At 37.1% G+C, this 21,157-nt stretch overlaps 1 long non-coding RNA gene across 1 annotated transcript; it reads left to right on the top strand.

Annotated features, from left to right (window-relative positions):
* The first annotated feature begins 2,074 nt into the window (after positions 1–2,074).
* Positions 2,075–18,674, top strand: LOC122107204. The gene is made up of 3 exons (XR_006147316.1): positions 2,075–2,086; positions 7,356–7,358; positions 18,562–18,674. It is a non-coding gene; the product is annotated as an uncharacterized LOC122107204 (long non-coding RNA).
* Positions 18,675–21,157: the final 2,483 nt, after the last annotated feature.

Below are 21,157 nucleotides of genomic sequence, written 5' to 3'. Positions count from 1 at the left end.
ATATAGTGAAAGCAGGGGTTATACTGTGGGGGAGGGACATGCAAAGCAACAAAGAAATAATCTTATAAATGCGTTAGAAACACATGCATGAAAGAAAAAAAACATTAAGATACATATCTAAGGGTTCATTTTCCTGACATCACATTATCTGACCTTTTCCGCTTGACTCGTACATATACTAGATATTGCATGTAAGTGAAACCATGGGACCTATGTTTCTTTGGGCCTGGCTTACTTCACTTAATATAATTTTTTCCAAGTTTTTCCATTTCCTAACAAATGGGGCAATGTCATTCTTTCTGAAGGAGGCATAGAATTCCATCGTGTATAACACAGAACTTAAAAAATGGCAAAACCTCCCATGCTCCTGGATTGGAAAGATTAACATCGTGAAAATGGCAATACTTCCCAAGGCTATCTACAAAGTCAATGAAATACCTATCAAAATTCCAACCTCATTCTTCAAGGAAATAGAAGAGGCAATCCAAAAATTCATATGGAACAATAAAAGACCCCGAATAGCAAAAACGCTCCTCAACGGAAAGAACACTGCTGGAAGAATATCAATACCAAATTTCAAACTCTACTATAAAGCCATAGTAATCAAAACAGCTTGGGAGTTCCGGGAAGATGGCGGAGGAGAAGCTGGAATCTGAACAAGCTCTTGCATAGAAAACAGTTTCAGAGTTCCAGTGAACAGTCCCAAGCCAGAGAATCACACCAAGTGTGCCATCACAGGACAGAGAGTTAGTCAAGAGAGGGGAAGCCAAGCAGACACATCTGAGCAGCTGCCGCTGCGGCGGCAGGGTCGCAGCGGCGACCACCGCCGCGGAGGCATACCTGAGACGCAGTCCGGGACGAAGGAGCCAGACACAGCAGACAAGCGGATTCTACTCAACACCAGCAAGAACCGACAAGGAGCGGACAACTTCATCCTGCACTTTGCAGACCAGAGACGACCCGGGATCCAAGAATCGGCGTGAGTAGAAGCCCCACTTCCTCACTCCTTCTCTGGGAGCAGAGGAGGGAAGGCCACCCCTCCCCCCCAGCACCGGTGATCTCCATCTTGGATACCGACAAAGCTCGGAGGAGCGGCTAGCTCCAGCTCAGGCCTTGGAATAGAGCTAGTCATTTGGCAGGTCACGGGAACTTGGCGGCGAGGTGACCTCACAGACTCAATTCCATCCAGGGAGGGGTCGCCCAGCTCAGGCACCAGCCATTGGAGTGGCTCTCCTCGCTGGGTGGCCAGAGCCAGAGGCTGCCCCTCCCTCTAGCAGCCACCACAATCAATTGAAAAACAGAAACCCTGAGAATGGCTCCAGGCTGGGTGCTGTGAGTTTTTTTTCACAAAATAGCCCCAGGGAAAAGCTACTGTTCGTTGAAAGGCCTCAACTCTACCCAGAACCTAGAATCATCACTGCATCCCCCTCTTTTGTGATTCTCAAAGCAGATCACCCTCCCAGTAAACTAACCTGGGAGGGGGATCTCAAAATCTTTGGTAAAGCAGAGCATTTTTCTGCCTGTTCCAACAAACTGACTTAAGAAACCAATCAAGTCACAGGACCTCAAGCTGACCAGAGACTCCAACCAGACTCTGGTTACAGACAAAAGGGAGATACAGGATTCTTCCCACCCCTCCCAAAAAAAAAAAAAAAATCAAAGAACTTTTTTTTTCTTCTTCTTTTCTTTTTTTCTTTTTCTTGTTTTGTTTTTTTTCGTTTTTTGTTACCTTATATATATATAAAATTTTTTTTTGCTTTTCTAAAACTTTTATTAATCTTTAATTTTTGCCTCTTCTGAAAAAATAATTGTTTTCCATTAACTTTTTTTTTTTCTCCTCTTATAATTTTTATTTTAGGAATACGTGAATGTGTGTTTTCTTTTCTTTTCTTGTCTTCTTTCTCTGTTTCTTTCATTCTTAATTATCTTTTTGTTTTTTTTCTAGCTCTACTGAACTTCTGATCTTTACTTCTCACTTTCCTATCCTTTCCATCTTTTCCTCTTTGTTCATCTTTATGTGACTTAAGTCTTGTCCTGCACATCCTCAGATAAACCCGTAGTTAACCAGTAGACCCTATCCCCCATTGTGTACACACTTAATCCACAAACTTATTACTCAATTCAAAACCTCTGAGACTTAAATTCATTAATAGCAGTACTACCTCTTTATACCTATATAATATTTTATGCATTTTTTTAAAGTTTTTCTCATCTCCTCTATGTCCCTCCCTTTCTCTCAACATATTCATATTCCTCTATAAATAGATGGTCTTTTAATCTCTAAAATAACATTAATTTTTACGTTTCTATTTTTTTTTCTGGTCTCTTTTCATTCCCCTTTCCCTTTCTTCTTTTTCTCTCTCTCTCTACTTACATCCTACCCAACCTATTTCCTGCAGTGTGATTAGGACATAGTTAACTCTCCCTGTGCCTCCCCACACCAATCTATTCCTATTTTTTACCCACATCTCTCCCTAACCCTAATAATTTCTGGTTTTCCAAATTCTTCTCTGCGGTTCGAAGTCCTTTAACATATAGTTGTTTGATGTCGAATAGATGTATCTGTTGAACTAGATTGTATCTGTAGACTATTGACTGTACAAATGCAAACTTTGGTTGATGGTTGCCTTAAGATAGTGTTCTAGCACAAAAGTGGTGCTATCTTCATCTCAAATGGGCAGAGTAAGCCGGAAAAACACAAGAAAAATGGCAAATTCGGGTATCTCAATTCCCAATCCTGATAATCAGGGGTTAGAACAGATAATGAATAATCCAGAGGAGAGTTCCCAAACAGCTCTACAAACACTGGTGGCAAACATGATAAATGAAAAGTTTGACAACGTACAAAGGACTCTGTATGAGCGTGATAGGGAGAGAGAGGAGGCATCCCAGAAGTTTATACAGGAATATCATAAGCGTGAGAAAGCTACTCAAAAACTGATACAGGATTGGCGTGAACAACTTGAGAATACTCAAAGAGAAAGGGAGGAATGGCGTGAGCAGGCTGAGAACACTCAAAGAGATCTGCAGGAATCCCACGAACGGGAGGAAGCTAATCAAAGAGTAATACAGGAATTGAGAGACCAGGTAGAGAACACACAAAGATCACTAAAGGCATTCATGGAATCCATTAACAAAGAGCTGAAGGAAGTCAGGGAGACCACAAAGGGAATGCTGAATGGAACCCAACAGAAGGAATGGGAGCCCAAAGAAACCATAACCAATCAACTAAGTGATTTGAGGACAAACACTGAACACCAAATTAAGGAAGTAAAGAAATTCATACAAGACCTAAACCAGAGCTTCAACAAAGAACTTGAAGCCATCAAAGCTGACCAACTAGAAGGAAAAGAGATAAAAAACAAAGTAGAGAGTCTTGACAGCAGGTTAGAACATGCAGAAGATCGAATCTCAGGGATTGAAGACAGCCTAGATATTATAGAGAAAGAACATACAACCATCCAAGACAAGTCCAAGAAATATGATAGATCTATCCAACACCTGGAAGACACCATCAGAAGGCCTAATCTAAGGATAATGGGTGTAGAGGAGCACCTAGAAACAGAAGTTAATGGTCTAGGAAATCTGTTTAACAGGATCCTAGCAGAGAACTTCCCAAACATGCAAAAAGATAGGCCTGTTCAGATACAAGAAGCCTTTAGAACCTCAAATAGACCAGACCAGAATAGGACATCCCACCGTCACATTATAATCCACACAGGATCAACTCAGAACAAGGAAAAGATCCTTAAAGCTGTCAGAGAGAAAAGGGTAATCACTTATAAAGGGAAACCAATTAGAATCACCTCAGATTTCTCAGCAGAGACAATCAAAGCAAGAAGAGCCTGGAATGATGTATGCCATGCCCTAAAAACAAACAACTATCAACCAAGAATACTGTACCCAGCTAAACTCTCCTTCATAACTGAAGGCCAAATAAAAACCTTCCATAGCAAAGAAAAATTGAAACAATACATCTCCACCAAACCAGCAATACAAAAGATTCTTAAAGATGTCCTACACATAGAAAACCAACAAGACCGCAATAAAGGCCAAGAAACTGCACCCAAACTGAGAATCCAAGAACTATAGGAAGAACCCAGTTTTCGCAGCCCCCAAGAAGGTAGATAACATGGCAGGAACTCCCAAATACCTCTCAGTCCTATCTCTTAATGTTAACGGACTGAACTCTCCAATTAAGCGACATAGACTGTCTAGTTGGATTAAAAAACAAGACCCTTCTATCTGCTGCCTGCAGGAGTCACATCTTGCCCGTAAAAACAAACACATTTTCAATGTTAAAGGCTGGAACAAAATCTACCAAGCAAACGGACCGCATAAACAGGCGGGAGTTGCAATCCTAATATCAGATAAAATAGACTTCAAATTAAAATTCGTGAAAAGAGATAAAGAAGGTCGCTACATACTAATTAAAGGATCTCTCCTTCAGGAGGATTTTACAATTCTAAATATCTATTCGCCAAACAATGGAGCACCCAAATTTATCAAAGAAACACTACTTTCCCTCAAATCCCATATAGATCCAAAGACATTAATTGTTGGGGATTTTAACACACCACTCTCCCCACTAGATAGATCAACTCGGCAAAAACTCAACAGAGAAACCGCAGATCTAAACAGCTGCATAGATCAACTAGACTTAACAGACATTTACCGAACATTTCACCCAGCAGCATCAGAATACACGTTTTTCTCAGCAGCACATGGAACGTTTTCTAAAATAGACCACATTTTAGGCCACAAAGCAAACTTGTCTAAATTCAGAAACATTGAAGTTATACCTTGCATTCTCTCTGACCACAAGGGAATAAAGTTAGAACTCAACACCAAAAGCCACCAAAGAAAGTCCGGTATCACATGGAGGCTGAACAACACACTGCTGAATCATGAGTGGGTCATGGAAGAGATTAGAAAGGAAATTCAAATGTTCATGCTATTCAACAAAAATGAACACACAAAATACCAGCTCCTCTGGGACACAGCAAAGGCAGTACTCAGAGGCAAGTTTATAGCTCTGAGCTCCTACATCAACAAATTGGAGAGATCTGAAACTAACAATTTAATGACACATCTAAACCTCCTTGAAAAAGAGCAGCAAGATAAACCCCAATCCAGTAGACGGAAAGAAATAATCAAAATTAAATCAGAATTAAATGAATTAGAATCCAAAAAAACTATAGAAAGAATCAACAAAACAAAGAGTTGGTTCTTTGAAAAACTTAACAAAATTGACAGACCCTTAGCAAATCTTATCAGAAAAAGAAGAGAACACACCCAAATTAATAAACTCAGAGATGAGCATGGAAACATCACCACGGAAACAACCAAGATTCAGAACATTATAAGGGAATACTTCTCAAAACTTTATGCTAATAAGTTTGAGAACTTGACAGAAATGGACCTCTTCCTAGCAAATATTGACATGCCAAAACTAAACCAAGATGAGGTAAACTATCTTAACAGGCCCATATCAAGCATTGAAATAGAAACAGCAATAAGAGACCTCCCAGCTAAGAAAAGTCCAGGACCAGATGGTTTTACAGCGGAATTTTACAAGGCCTTCAAAGCAGAGCTCACACCAATTCTCCTCCAACTCTTCAATGAAATTGAAAGAGAAAGCTCACTACCGAACACATTCTATGAAGCCATCATAACCCTCATCCCAAAACCAGGCAGTGACCCATCAAAGAAAGAGAACTATAGACCCATTTCTTTGATGAACATTGATGCAAAACTTCTCAACAAAATTTTGGCCAACCGACTTCAACAATTCATCCAAAAAATCATACACCACGATCAAACAGGATTCATTTCAGGGATGCAAAGCTGGTTCAATATACGCAAATCAATTAATATTATTCATCACATCAACAGGAGCAAGAATAAGAACCACATGGTTATCTCAATAGACGCAGAAAAAGCATTCGACAAGATCCAACACCCTTTATGATGAAGGTTTTGGAAAAATTAGGAATCCATGGAACATTCCTCAATACAATAAAGGCTGTATATGACAAACCTACAGCCAGCATTATACTCAATGGTGAAAAACTAAAGCCATTTCCTCTTAACTCAGGAACAAGACAAGGATGCCCACTCTCTCCACTTCTCTTCAATCTAGTATTAGAATGCCTAGCTACAGCCATAAGACAAGATGCAGACATAAAGGGGATCCAAATAGGGAAAGAAGAAATAAAACTCTCCCTCTTTGCAGATGACATAATCTTGTATTTAAAGAATCCCATAGACTCCACTCCCAAATTACTCAAGCTGATTCAAAACTTTGGCAAAGTAGCAGGTTATAAAATTAACCCCCCAAAATCAATGGGTTTTCTGTATGCCAACAATGAGAAAACTGTGGCTGAAATTAGGAAAGCAACTCCATTTGTAATAGCCCCACAAAAAATAAAATACCTAGGAATTAACTTAACTAAAGAAGTGAAGGACCTCTATGATGAAAACTTTAAAATCTTGAAAAAGGAAATCAACACAGAACTTAAAAAATGGCAAAACCTCCCATGCTCCTGGATTGGAAAGATTAACATCGTGAAAATGGCAATACTTCCCAAGGCTATCTACAAATTCAACGCAATACCTATCAAAATTCCACCCTCATTCTTCAAGGAAATAGAAGAGGCAATCCAAAAATTCATATGGAACAATAAAAGACCCCGAATAGCAAAAACGCTCCTCAACGGAAAGAACACTGCTGGAGGAATATCAATACCAAATTTCAAACTCTACTATAAAGCCATAGTAATCAAAACAGCTTGGTATTGGCATAAGAACAGACCTCAGGACCAATGGAATAGAATTGAAAACCCAGAAATGAACCTACAGACCTATAGCCATCTAATCTTCGATAAGGGAGCTAAAACAATAGAATGGAAGACAGACAGCCTCTTCAGTAAATGGTGCTGGCAAAACTGGTTAACTACATGTAGAAAACTAAAGCTAGATCCTTATATATCACCCTGCACCAGAATCAACTCCAAACGGATCAAAGACCTTGAACTCAAAGCAGACACTCTGAAAACATTACAGGATGGAATAGGAGAAACCCTGGGTCTCCTTGGCTTAGGCCGAAATTTTCTGAATAGAGACCCGGAAACACAACAAATCAAAGAAAGGCTGGACAAATGGGATTGTATAAGGTTGCAGAGCTTCTGCAGGGCAAAGGACATAGCTAGCAAGATCAATAGAAAGCCCACGAACTGGGAGAAGATCTTTACTAGCCATACAACGGACAAGGGTCTCATATCTAAAATATACTCGGAACTCAAAAAATTAAACCACCCAACAACAAATCCTCAAAGAAACAACTGCCCAATAAGTAAGTGGGCGAAAGACTTAAAGAGAAGCTTCTCTGAAGAAGAAAGAAGGATGGCCAATAGACACATGAAAAAATGTTCAACATCCCTAGCCATAAAAGAAATGCAAATCAAAACAACATTGAGATATCACCTCACTCCAGTTAGAACAGCAAAAATCAAGAACTCTAGCAACAACAGATGTTGGAGGGGATGTGGACAGAAAGGAACCTTACTTCATTGTTGGTGGGAATGTAAACTTGTTCAACCACTTTGGAAAGCAGTATGGAGGTTCCTCAAAAGACTCCACATAGAGCTCCCCAATGACCCAGCAATCCCACTTTTGGGCATTTACCCAAATGATCACAAACAAGGCCACACTAAAGCTTCCAGCACAACTATGTTTATTGCAGCATTATTTACCATAGCTAAGACATGGAACCAACCCAGATGCCCCTCAATAGATGAATGCATCAAGAAGATGTGGTATATATACACAATGGAATTCTATGCCTCCATCAGAAAGAATGACATTTCCCCATTTATTAGGAAATGGAAAGGCTTGGAAAAAATTATATTAAGTGAAGTAAGCCAGGCCCAAAGAAACATAGGTCCCATAGTTTCCCTTATTTGCAATATCGAGTATAGGTATGAGTCAAGCGGAAAAAGTCAGATAATGTGATGTTAGGAAAACGAAACCTCAAATATGTATTTTAATGTTTTGGTTTCTTTCATGCATGTGTTTCTGACGCATTTATAAGATTATTTCTTTGTTGCTTTGTATGTCCCTCCCCCACAGTGTAACCCCCGCTTTCACTATATTTGATGTCAGTATAACTTGTGGAGGAGATGGGGACAAACAAGTCATTTAAGGATTCAGGTGGACCTGTTGCTACAATGAGAAGTACAAAATGTCATGTCAAAACCAGCTTTACAATGTCGGTGGGGGGGGGAATGGGGGGTATGATTGGGTGGGGGGGAGGGGGGAGGCTGGGAAGGGAGGTGAAGGGTAAACAAAGGAGGAGGCTGCAATGCTTGGTAAGAAATGTATGCATTATCCTGCCCATGTAATTGTAACCCCTCTGTACAGTATGTTCTCAAATAAAATAAAATTAAATTAAAAAAAAAAAAAAAAAAGCTTTGTATTGGCATAAGAACAGACCTCAGGACCAATGGAATAGAATTGAAAACCCAGAAATGAACCTACAGACCTATAGCCATCTAATCTTCGATAAAGGAGCTAAAACAATAGAATGGAACAAAGACAGCCTCTTCAATAAATGGTAGTGGCAAAATTGGTTAACTACTTGTAGAAAAGTAAACCTAGGTCCTTATATATCACCCTGCACCAGAATCAACTCCAAATGGATCAAAGACCTCTAAGTCAAAGCAGACACTCTGAAAACATTATACGATGGAATAGGAGAAACCCTAGGTCTCCTTGGCTCAGGCAGAAATTTTCTGAATAGAGACCCGGAAACACAACAAATCAAAGAAAGTTTGGACAAATGGGATTGCATAAAGTTGCAGAGCTTCTGCAGGGCAAATGACATAGCTAGCAAGATCAATAGAAAGCCCACGGATTGGGAGAAGATCTTTACTAGCCATACAACGGACAAGGGTCTCATATTTAAAATATACTTGGAACTCAAAAAATTAAACCCCCCAACAACAAATCCTCAAAGAAACAACTGCCCAATAAATAAGTGGGCGAAAGACTTAAAGAGAAACTTCTCTGAAGAAGAAAGAAGGATGGCCTATAGACACATGAAGAAATGTTCAACATCCCTAGCCATAAAAGAAATGCAAATCAAAACAACATTGAGATATCACCTCACTCCAGTTAGAGCGGCAAAAATCAAGAACTCTAACAACAACAGATGCTGGAGGGGATGTGGACAGAAAGGAACCTTACTTCATTGTTGGTGAGAATGTAAACTTGTTCAACCACTTTGGAAAGCAGTATGGAGGTTCCTCAAAAGACTTCATATAGAACTCCCCTATGACCCAGCAATCCCACTTTTGGGTATTTACCTAAATGTTTACAAACAAAACCACACTAACGCTACCAGCACAACTATGTTTATTGCAGCATTATTTACCATAGCTAAGATATGGAACCAACCCAGATGCCCCTCAGTAGATGAATGGATCAAGAAAATGTGGTATATATACACAATGGAATTTTATTATCTTTAAATACTGTACAAAGGAGTTTCCATTAAACACATCAGTTTTTGAATGAAATGCATCTTGACTGATACTATTACTTATTCTTTTCCCCTTCCCTCCTTTCCCTTCCCCACCTTTCACTTTTCTTAATTTTGTAGAACATGCATTCAATATTATGACTTTATTTCCTGCCTCCAGCTCTTTATTTGCCAACCACTCACTTTTGATGTTTCCTCCAACTTTAGCATGGCTACTTCCTGACATTCATTTTATGGGGCTGCATAGTCATTGCTGCTGTACTCCCAATAGCCAAGGTATGGAAGCAGACTAGTAGCCTTTCAATAGACAAATGGACCAATAAAATGTAGTATATACTCAATGGGATTTTACTCATTTATTATGTAGAATATTACATCATGTGAGGAAATGGTGCTGTGGCTCAAGCAAAGAGCATTCACCTTGAGCTCAAGAGCTGAGGGATAGCTCCCAAGCCCAGAGTTCAAGCCCCACGACTGAAAAAAAAAATATTACATCACGTGAATAGAAATGGACAGACTTGGAAAAAATCATGAAGTCAGACCCAAATAAACAAAGGAAAAATGTTTTCTCTCATAAATGGAAGCTAGAACTAATTTATAAGTATACTGGTAAATACATTGGGGTTGTATGCAGATATGCTCAAATGTATTAACTAAAATATTGTACTTTCAAGCAAGAATTCAAATGGTTTCATACCTTAACAAGTATAAATCAGAACATTTTTCAACTTTTACAGAACACTCCCATCTGGATGACTTATGTCCCCACCTTACCCAATTCCACATACCTTTAACTTTACAAGATTTTACAAAATATATTGCTGACAGGCACTGAGAAGAATTGTCACCAAAGGCTTTTGGTAGTCAATTATCATTTATAATTTGATTTCTCAATAGAAACTCCCCTGTACTCCAGTGTTGCTTTTACAATTCACTAACAGGACTCAAAAATTGCAGGTGATGATGAGTCAGAGGTAAATCCATGATAAAATACTATTAAAATATCTTGCAAAGAAAATTTTGATATCAGTTTTTTTTTCCTTTGAATAAGTAGTTTCAAAATGAGGAATGGAAAATAATTTCAAACTTATTTTCTTTCTTAGCCTTGCAGATGGATATGTAGTTCTGAGAATAGAACTAACACTGTTACAGGTACTTATACAATATGAACAACAATTTCTACTGAACTATTGACATTTGTTTGCGAAACAGAGCTTAAAGAAGCTCTTTTGCCCATTTCAAATCTTATCAACTATGTATTTGTGGGATTAGTGTTCATCTGGGTATTTTCTAAATACACCATATATCTATAATGAAAATATTGTAATTATACAGTTGGATAATAGAAAATACAGTGAGACTTTGAGTACGGTTTTAAAAGACACAATTAAGTTATGCAAACAGTTCTTCCAGGCTTACACTTCACCAAATATAATTTAGTACATGTATTTCCTTGCTATTTTCCCAAGTCATCTCATCGAATATAATATTATATAGATTTCAGTAATTAGGTCACAGGAAGCCAGAAGGGAGACCCAATATTAGAGATAAGTTTACATAGAAAAGAAGATTGTCTTGCACACTATGACATTTAGGAAAATACAAAGCCTCTTTTTCTTAATTCATTAAAACACTTCAGCTTTTGTCATGTGACTAGAGTAAAGCTGATTTCAGTGGGGCATGTACTCTCCATTATAATACCATAAATAAAATACATTTTTGGGTGCTTCTTTTTTTATTCCATGACATGAACTTCTGAAGTGCCCTTTCTAAATCTAAAAAATAATATTGGAAATAATAATAGTATGTAAGGGAAATAACTAAGTGCATTCTTTTCAGGTTATCTGGGTTAACTTTCTGACAAATAAAGAAAGAGATTGCCTATTCTTATTGTTCCCCTATCCCAAATGCTGGTATATAAAAACTTTCTAAAGAGGCTCTGTGTTGTAGACTTTACTCTAATTTCTCTTTTGTCTTCCATTTTTCCTTGCTTGCAAACAGAACAAACATTATTTCCCTGCATCTTACATTCTCCCATAGGACAGGGGTTGCCAGGTTCTGCTGACATAATAATGAGTGTATCAGGATATATTCATTAATGAGAGCAGATAATCAAATTTAAATGATAAATTGACTTGTAATCTCTTTAAATGATAAGGTAGCTTGCAATCTCTTATACTGGGATTAAGAATGAAGAATTTGAGGATCTTTTCAAACTTTCCTTGGGCTTTATGTTACAGATAGCATTTATAAAGGAGTAGTATCATGTCACTTTAGCTAAGTTGAAATTGCATTTTTCCAAATTTCATTCCCTGCATAAGTTTCTAGTTAGCACAAGTCACTAGAGTCAGTCTGAATGAAATTTGGAAGATAGACATGAAAAAGTGGCCAAATTATGTCTATACTTGGAATGTTGGAAAGGGGGAACCTGGTGTTTTTGCAATTCACACATCTTGTCAACTTATTTTCAGACAAATCATTTTGGCATAGAGGCAAGGATAGGGCATCAGCTGTTCTGCTACACTTTAGATCATCAAAAGTCTCTGAGTCCTAAAATAGATGAATGCTTATCTCCTTGATGAAGGCCACTCATATCAAATGAACTTGGAATCAATGAGAGACCAAAAGGAAATCCAGTCCAGCTTCATATGCTTCCAGCTTGTGCCTGTTCCTTCTTCACATTCATCCTTTACTCAACTCTACCTTATAAAGTGATTGTATGTTTGTTTGTGTATATGTTTGTATATGTAAGTAAGGCATACATGTGTATATATCTTGTACATACATTACAAAAACCAGGAGTGGAGTTGTGGCTAGTCTTAGACTGCTAGCCTTAAGCAAAATAGAAGATAAAGCTCAGCTATAGTTCCCAATCACTGAGTTCAAGCCCAGGGACTGATACACACACACACACACACACACACACACACACACACACACACACACACACACATGTAGTGATACATTCTTTAGGTCTCACCTAGTGATACATTCCTGAGGTCTCACCTACTCAGTTGGCAAAGGTAAGAAGATCATGTTTTGATGCCAGTACAAGCAAAATTAGCACACATCCACCTTATATGGAAACTAATTATATACAAGGAACTAAAGATAGGACTTAAATGGTAGATTGTTTGTTTATCAAGCATGAGGCCCTGAGTAAAAGGAAAGAAGATTCAATAAGTCTTTGGCTACTATAAGAACATAAAGAAACTGTCAAGAACTAAAGACATTCAAAGTGAAAAGTGTAGAAGGGCTCTGCAGTGAAAAAACATTGGAAGAAATGCAGTGTAGAATAGGAAGCAACACAAAGATAAAAGGTATTTGAGTCACATTGTGTGGGTCAAAATTTGCTTCTAACAGAAACTGGCTATGTTACTTCAGGTACATTTTTATGACTAACATTTTACTGGAATTAAAGCATTAGAATATATAATACAGTGAAGAGTAATAAGAGTGAGAATGAAGTCAAGAATTCAATGTACATTCTACGAGATTAAAATAAGTAAGGCAAGGAGTGAATTGAGAGAGATGGGTAAGAATGTTGAAAGGGGTGTCAGTGAGCAAGATTCATTATATTCATAAACTGGTTTGTTAAATGACACCTCCTCTGCACAACTATTTAAAGATAAAAACAATTTAAAAAAACATATATATGACTGTCTTCCATTTTAGAAACACAGGAAACTAAGTGATACACACATGAAAAGAGAACAAACAATGTCAAGTGTCTTGTTCAAGACCAGGATTTGGCACTTACCAACATTGAGGAAAGTCATTTATCATTTCCAGTGCCCTGTTGTTTCAATTAGAGAAAAAAAGAATAACAACAGCTTATTCACAAGATTGCTGAGAGGATTATGTATGCAAAGGTATATAAACAACAAGCTCTATGATTATGAAAATTGTATAGTCAAATTTGTTTCACTTTCCTATATCTTTCGTACAAGGCACTGCTACTGAGACAGGCTTCTACAGTTAGGCTTTCCTCTACAGATGGCACAAAATTGAATACCAGATGTAACTCTAGTATGTAGAGAGGAAAGACACAAGAAAGGTGTTTTATCTGAATGCAAAAACAAGCATAATTGGCCTTGAACATTTATTTTTAAAGGGATAATTGGTCTGAGTTGAGCATTTTCATATGCTTTTTCAAGCTATTCCTGGAATAATAAAAATACTTGGAATAGCTTAGAAATATGGAATATTGTTTATAAAAGACGATTACCTATGGGAACCAACTGTACCTAGGTAGTTCAGACTTATAATCATTGTTTCATTAATATTATGCAGAAACTGATAGAAATGGTGATTTCCAAAAGAATATAGAGCAAGAATGCTTGGATACTTGTGGATGGAAAAGAAAATCCATTGTATTGTCAACTCCACTCTAGAAACTTTGAAGCTGATGTTTTTTGTCTGTAATGTAATAGGAATATGTAGTTAATTTTCTCTTTTAGAATTCTAAGAACAATTGTCTGTTCCGGATGAATACTTAAATTTTAGTCAAGAAAATTGCTCAGGTACTATTTTTAGAAGTAAAGTTTTTGACACTAGAATAAATTCTTTTTGAGACTTTACCTAGTGCACGGATATGCAAATTAGTACATGTAATTTTGGAATACTTGATGTAAACAAATCACTTATAAGAATTAACAAAGAAGCATTAGGTCTAAGGGAGAAGTTATTGGAGGGCCTTTTTTTGATTTTCTGAATTTTTCCTCAATTTCTTTTTATAGTGTTTTTTTTGAATGGCAACTGATATAGTTGTTTATTGTTCAATATTAAAATTTTGACTATATGTACACACACATTTGGATAGTTTTTTCCATTACTTTGATTTTTAATTCTGTTATATAAATCTCTTAATAAATCTATCCAGTTAATTATTCCTGTCAAATACTAATCATTTAAGCCTCAGAAGTTCCACTTGATACATTTTTGATAGTTTTAACTTCTGTATCTGGATTTCCTATTTATGTACTTCTTGTTAATAAATATTTCTTAGATATTTAATAAATTCATACTGTTTTAAACTCCTTATCTCTAAGTTCTATCATCTGTCATTTTTGTTAATTCCTTCTAATTTCCTCCTTGCTATATATCCCATTTTTTCTGACATCTGAGTATTTTGTTTTTATTTTGAAAAAATATTATTTTTTTCTGAATCAGAAGTCTATCAGAGTTAAATTTTGAGTATTTTGCTTTCCATTGATCTTTCTAGATACAATGCTCAAAACTGTACAGGTAGCATCCAAAACCACATTTTGTTGTACGGACTAGGGACCCCCGAAAGACCACCAGAGACCACAACCAATGCAAACAGCAAAAGAGTCATTTATTGGCAAGCTTGAGCTTGGTCCTCTGCACACTTGGTAGCCAGTGACACTAAGAGATCCTGAGCACAAAATCAGCACAGCTTTTATAGCATTTAACAAACAAGTTTAGGGGATTCCCACACAAGCAGTTACATGATTGATTAACATTTATAAAAAATGAATAGTCATTTTTTTATTGGCTCATGTACCGAGGTTTGAGTCCACTCTGACCGCACTGCCCTTTATCTGAACTATTGGTCCATGTTTGACGGTTAGATGGTTGCAAAACCGTTATGTTCTGTTCCTAGAACACTGGGGCAATTGTTCTGTACCTTAAGGGTGGGCAGGGTTGATAGCAACCGAGAAATTTTTTTCTCTCTCTCTTGGAGTTACTCTGAGAGCAGCCTAGCACAAGATGGTGAGGTTAATCTCAAATTGGAGTTACTTTGGCTCGTCAGTTTTCTAAGAACTCCTTCAGAGCATTGGTGATTCTAATTTAAACCAAAGAATTTAAACATCAGGGAAAATCTAAGGAACAATGGGCTTCAAAAGTTAAAAACCAGGGGCTGGGAAGGTGGCTAAGTGGTAGAGCACTTGCCTTGCATGCACAAGGCCCTGGGTTCGATTCCTCAGCACCACATAAGCAAAAAGAAAAAAGCCGGAAGTGGTGCTGTGGCTCAAGTTGTAGAGCACTACCCTTGAGCTGAAGAGCTGAGGGCAGCGCCCAGGCCCAGAGTTCAGGCCCCACGACCGGACCCAAACAAAACAAAAACAAAAAACAAGCTGGGTGCCAATGACTCACACCTGTATTCCTAGTTACTCAGGAGACTGAGATCTTAGGATCATGGTTCAAAGCCAGCCAAAGCAGGAAAGGCTGTTAGAACCTTATCTCCAATAAATTGCTCAGAAAACCGAAGTAGCACTGTGGCTCAAGTGATAGAGGGCTCCCCTTCATCTGAAGAGCTCAGGGCCAGCACCCAGATCCAGAGTGCAAGCCCCACAACAAATAAATAAATAAATACTAGATCTCTTTTGAAACAGACTTTTTTAAACTTTTGATTGACTCCTGTCTGACAACTCCAACTGAACACAATACCTCCCAAAACCAAAACACATTATTTCACCTTAGAATGAGAAAACTACAAAATGGAATTTCTAAATTATTACATATATAAATACATCATTTTAATGTCAAAAATTCTACATTCAAGGTACAAATGTTTTCATAGTTTTAAGAGTCTATATCATTCTTCATTATTAGCTACCTTCATATTTTAAAATTGTGATCAATTACCAAGAGTCATTCTATTCATCTGCTCTGAACAGACAAGTAGGTGTTTGTTGGTATACATACAATATGTGTCATTTAAGAAGCCTAGGAATCAAATACTTCCCAAGGCTATCTACAAATTCAATGCAATACCTATCTAAATTCCAACCTCATTCTTCAAAGAAATGGAAGAGGTAATCCAAAAATTCATATGGAACAATAAAAGATCCCGAATAGCAAAACCGCTCCTCAACGGAAAGAACACTGCTGGAGGAATACCAATACCAAATTTCAAACTCTACTATAAATCCATAGTAATCAAAACAGCTTGGTACTGGCACAAGAACAGACCTCAGGACCAATGAAATAGAATTGAAAACCCAGAAATGAACCTACAGACCTATAGCCATCTAATCTTCAATAAGGGAGCTAAAAAAATAGAATGGAAGAAAGACAGCCTCTTTAATAAATGGTGCTGGCAAAATTGGTTAACTACTTGTAGAAAACTAAAGCTAGATCCTTATATATTACCCTGTACCAGAATCAACTCCAAATGGATCAAAGACCTCGGAGTCAAAGCAGACACTCTGAAAACATTACACGATGGAATAGGAGAAACACTAGATCTCCTTGGCGCAGGCCGAAATTTTCTGAATAGAGACCCGGAAACACAACAAATCAAAGAAAGGTTGGACAAATGGGATTCCATGAAGTTGCAGAGCTTCTGCATGGCAAAGGACATAGCTAGCAAGATCAATAGAAAGCCCATGGATTGGGAAAAGATCTTCACTAGCCATACAATGGACAAGGGTCTCATATCTAAAATATACTTGGAACTCAAAAAATTAAATCCCCCAACAACAAATCCTCAAAGAAAGAAATTCCCAATAAATAAGTGGGCGAAAGACTTAAAGAGAAACTTCTCTGAAGAAGAAAGAAGGATGCCCCATAGACACATGAAGAAATGCTCAACCTCCCCAGTCATAAAAGAAATACAAATCAAAACAAAATTGAGATACCACCTCACCTCAGTTAGAATGGCAAAAATCAAGAACTCTAATAACAACAGATGCTGGAGGGGATGTGGACAGAAGGGAACCTTACTTCATTGTTGGTGGGAGTGTCAACTTGTTCAACCACTTTGGAAAGCAGTATGGAGGTTCCTCAAAAGACTTCACATAGAGCTCCCCTATGACCCAGCAATCCCACTTTTGGGCTTTTACCCAAATGTTTACAAACAAGACCACACTAAAGCTACCAGCACAACTATGTTTATTGCAGCATTATTTACCATATCTAAGATATGGAACCAACCCAGATGCCCCTGAGTAGATGAATGCATCAAGAAAACGTGGTATATATACACAATGGAATTCTATGCCTCCATTAGAAAGAATGACATTGCCCCATTTGTTAGGAAATGGAAAGGCTTGGAAAAAATTAAGTGAAGTAAGCCAGGCCCAAAGAAACATAGGTCCCATGGTTTCCCTTATTTGCAATATCTAGTATATGTATGAGTCAAACAGAAAAGTTCAGATAATGTGATGTTAGGAAAATGAACCCTTAGATATGTATTTAAATGTTTCTTTTTCTTTCATGCATTTGTTTCTAACGCATTATTAAGATTATTTCTTTGTTGCTTTGTATGTCCCTCCTCCACAGTATAACCCCTGCTTTCACTGTATTTGATGTCGGTATAATTTGTGGAGGGGAAGGGGAAAAACAATTCATTTAAATAAGGATACAGATGGACCCGTTGCAATCATGAGAAGTACAAGTTGTCATGTAGAAAACGAATTTTACAACTTTGGTGGGGGGGAGGATTGGGTGGGGAGGCGGGGGGGGGGGGAGTGGGGAGGGAGGGGGAGGCTGGGAAGGGATGTGAAGGGTAAACAAAGGAGGAGGCTGCAATGCTTGATAAGAAATGTACTTATTATCTTGCCCATGTAATTGTAACTCCTCTGTACAGTATGTTCACAATAAAACAAATTAAACCATTTAACTATTAAAAAAGAAATGTACTAATTATCTTGCCCATGTAATTGTAACCCCTCTGTACAGTATTTTCACAATAAAAAAAAATAAAAATAAAAAAAACAAAAACAAAAACAAACAAACAAAAAACGAAGCCTACGAATCAAAAGGTGGGTTATTTATGAGAACATGATTTGGAATATTTTAGAATTCTGAAGTTCCTGAGTCTTATATCCAGAATCCAGTAGACATTATTCACGGGCTATTCATGTGTACTGAAGCATGTCCAGCATGCACACAAACTTTATTTGTTCAAATTGAGGTAAAACAGACAAAAACACTTAACAGAAGCTATGTACTTTAACCTTTTGCTGCTGACATAGTGTGCACTGAGTTTTAAGTTATCTCCAAAAGGAAACTGTCAAACCAATCTACCTTTACTTTGTCTTTAAAAAAAGGCCAATTATTTCAAATCCATTATTGGTAAAGAATATTCTGAAATGAAGGAAAAGTTTTTCCACATCAGCATTTTGTATTTAGTGAGATATAATTCTCATTATTTTTCAAATATAAAGCAAATTCAACCAGAGCTCCTACTATTATTGGGGGGGGGGGAGTGTAGGCAGCCCTGAACTCTTTAAGGCATTTTCTCTGTTGTGCGGCTTTCTACAATGACAAACACCAAGCTTCTTCTGTTAACATTTTAGGGAAATACGAAGTTCAGAACTAAAATATCTTGGGTGGTTTTTTGTGTGGTGGAAGGAGTGGGTGGTCTTTTGATTGTGATTTTTTGAGATTATTGTTTTACTCTCCACAATACAAAAGACAAACCTTGTTTACTGTACTTTGACTTGGTCAGTTTTATTTTGGTCTGCTGGAAACTATTTACTTATGATTAAAAATAAAAAAGAAAGCCCACTGTTCTATTACCATGTTGCTAAGAGATTTATATGCTATTTATAGAATGGACCATATCAGCTGGAATTAGACTCCTTAGAATCTATCAATGGAGAAAGTATCATTTAAAAAATGCTTTGTTAATCCAAATTACATGTTTTTTTTTTTTAAGTATGTAAAAACTGGTTATTTCTAAATGCTTTATTCCTTAAGCATTAAAGTAAGCCAGTGCCAAGTACCATTCTCACAATATTTTCTATATAACTGACCAGTGCTTATTTAATTAAACAAAGAAATACATATAAACAGTTACTGGTAGGTTTAAAAATTGCTGGGCTAAAAAACAATAGCATTGGAATGGAGTGCCTGTTTCCAGTTAAGTAAAATTTGATGGCTTAAGATGTTGGTCAAATAGACAAAGAATCAAGATTTAAATATTTATTTGTGTTGGAAGTTTGTAAATGTTAGCAGACTCTCTTTCCTGTGTCAATAATCTTATTTATGAGTCCTGGCAGTATTGTTTGTATTTTTAGGTCTTTACTGAATTCCTGGAGTGTTAAAAATGTATCCCTGTTAATAGACCAATATCATGTACTTCCTATACCATTGGAAGAACTGGTAGTAATTGTTTATCTCATAGCTTATTAGTTGTATATTCTCAAATATCTTTTTTTTTTACTCTGATAGAATTCTTGATTGCTTTTCAAATCTCTCCCAGATATACAGGTTAGTATCCGGTCAATCTAAAAAGTAGAAAAGAAAAACAGTGTGAAGGGATTTTTCTGTAAACGTTTCTGGAGCTTTCCAGGCACATTACTTTTTGCTCTGAATCTCTGCCATGAAATGCCAGATACTTCAATAGTCCAGAACTCCAATCTCTGCCAACTCGGTTCGTTAATATAACAGTATTGTGTAGAGGTTGGTCCAAATCATCTTGATTTAGTTTCAGAATGTCGATATTGGCTAGGAATAGGACCATTTATTCCAGGTTCTCAAATTTCTTATGCTTTCAACCAACTAGAGGGTGGTTGAAAGCATACAATTTTGGTGGCCACTATCTTCACTGTGCTTATTTTCCTTCCTTTAGGGATTGCTCTTCTTTGACCAACATGTTCAAAATAGTTCATTCCTTTCGGTTTAATAGTTGTTTGTGATGACAAGGTATATCAAAGCAAGGTATACCAAAACTAGTTACTTTTTCATAGGCAGAAATAGAAATATGAACCATTCATTCTTCATTTTAAATGTTTACAGAACAATATTAATGTAGCAATTTTAAATTAGTGAGAAAAGTATATGTTCCACCAAAAGTGGTGTTGAAACAAACTAGACCTCCATATATGAAAATGTTGAATTATATTGCTATCATAATTCTTATACTAAGGGAAAATTCAGATTAATTGAAATTTAAACACACAAAAAAATAAAATTTTGACAGCAAAAATGCAAGATGAAACACTGAATATTGAGGCCAGGTGCCAGTAGCTCATGCCTACAATCTTAGTTAATCAAGAAACAAATCTAATTGAGGCCAAAAAGTTTATAAAATCCCTTCTCAACAGAAAATGTTGGCTTTGGTGTAATACTTCGGTCATCCTAGCTATGGCAGGGAATTTAAATAAGATTATTGAGATCCAGGCAAGCTGGGCAAAAAGGGAGACCCTATCTCAAAAAGGAAAATCACTGGGGGTGGTGTGAGAAGTCAATCTTGACTTGCTGGCATGTACTATTCAGGAATCAGAAATAAAAATGCATGTACATGACTTCAAGTAAAGCACAAAGTAAGCAAACTAAGGGAAGGCATCAGTAATAGTCCAGTCAGATAATAGCTAGAAAAACAAATGACCAAGATTTTCATCTCTAAAGATCAACAAAATAACAAATTTTTTTTAAAAGCTTAAAAAAATAAAAAAGACAACAAAGTACTAGTATGGAGCCTGAAACTGCTCTGTGGGAGTAGTTTAGGATTTATACCCTCTCTCAGCCATCCAAATATGGGCAGTTGCTTTTATCTGCTTTTAGCAGGAGCCACTCACATGGACAACTCCATGAATAAAATACATGTACAGACTTGTGAAAGACTTGTTAGAAAATAGGACAGAAAGAGAAACTCTGTTCCCTTCTGCCTAAGGCAAGACTAGTGTAGCTGTGAATGTC

The sequence above is a fragment of the Dipodomys spectabilis genome, unplaced genomic scaffold (assembly GCF_019054845.1).
Source record: "Dipodomys spectabilis isolate Male_0828 unplaced genomic scaffold, ASM1905484v1 ptg000048l, whole genome shotgun sequence".
Taxonomy (NCBI): domain Eukaryota; kingdom Metazoa; phylum Chordata; class Mammalia; order Rodentia; family Heteromyidae; genus Dipodomys; species Dipodomys spectabilis.
The sequence above is the reverse complement of the archived record's forward strand: the minus strand, read 5'-3'. Positions and strand labels throughout refer to the sequence as shown.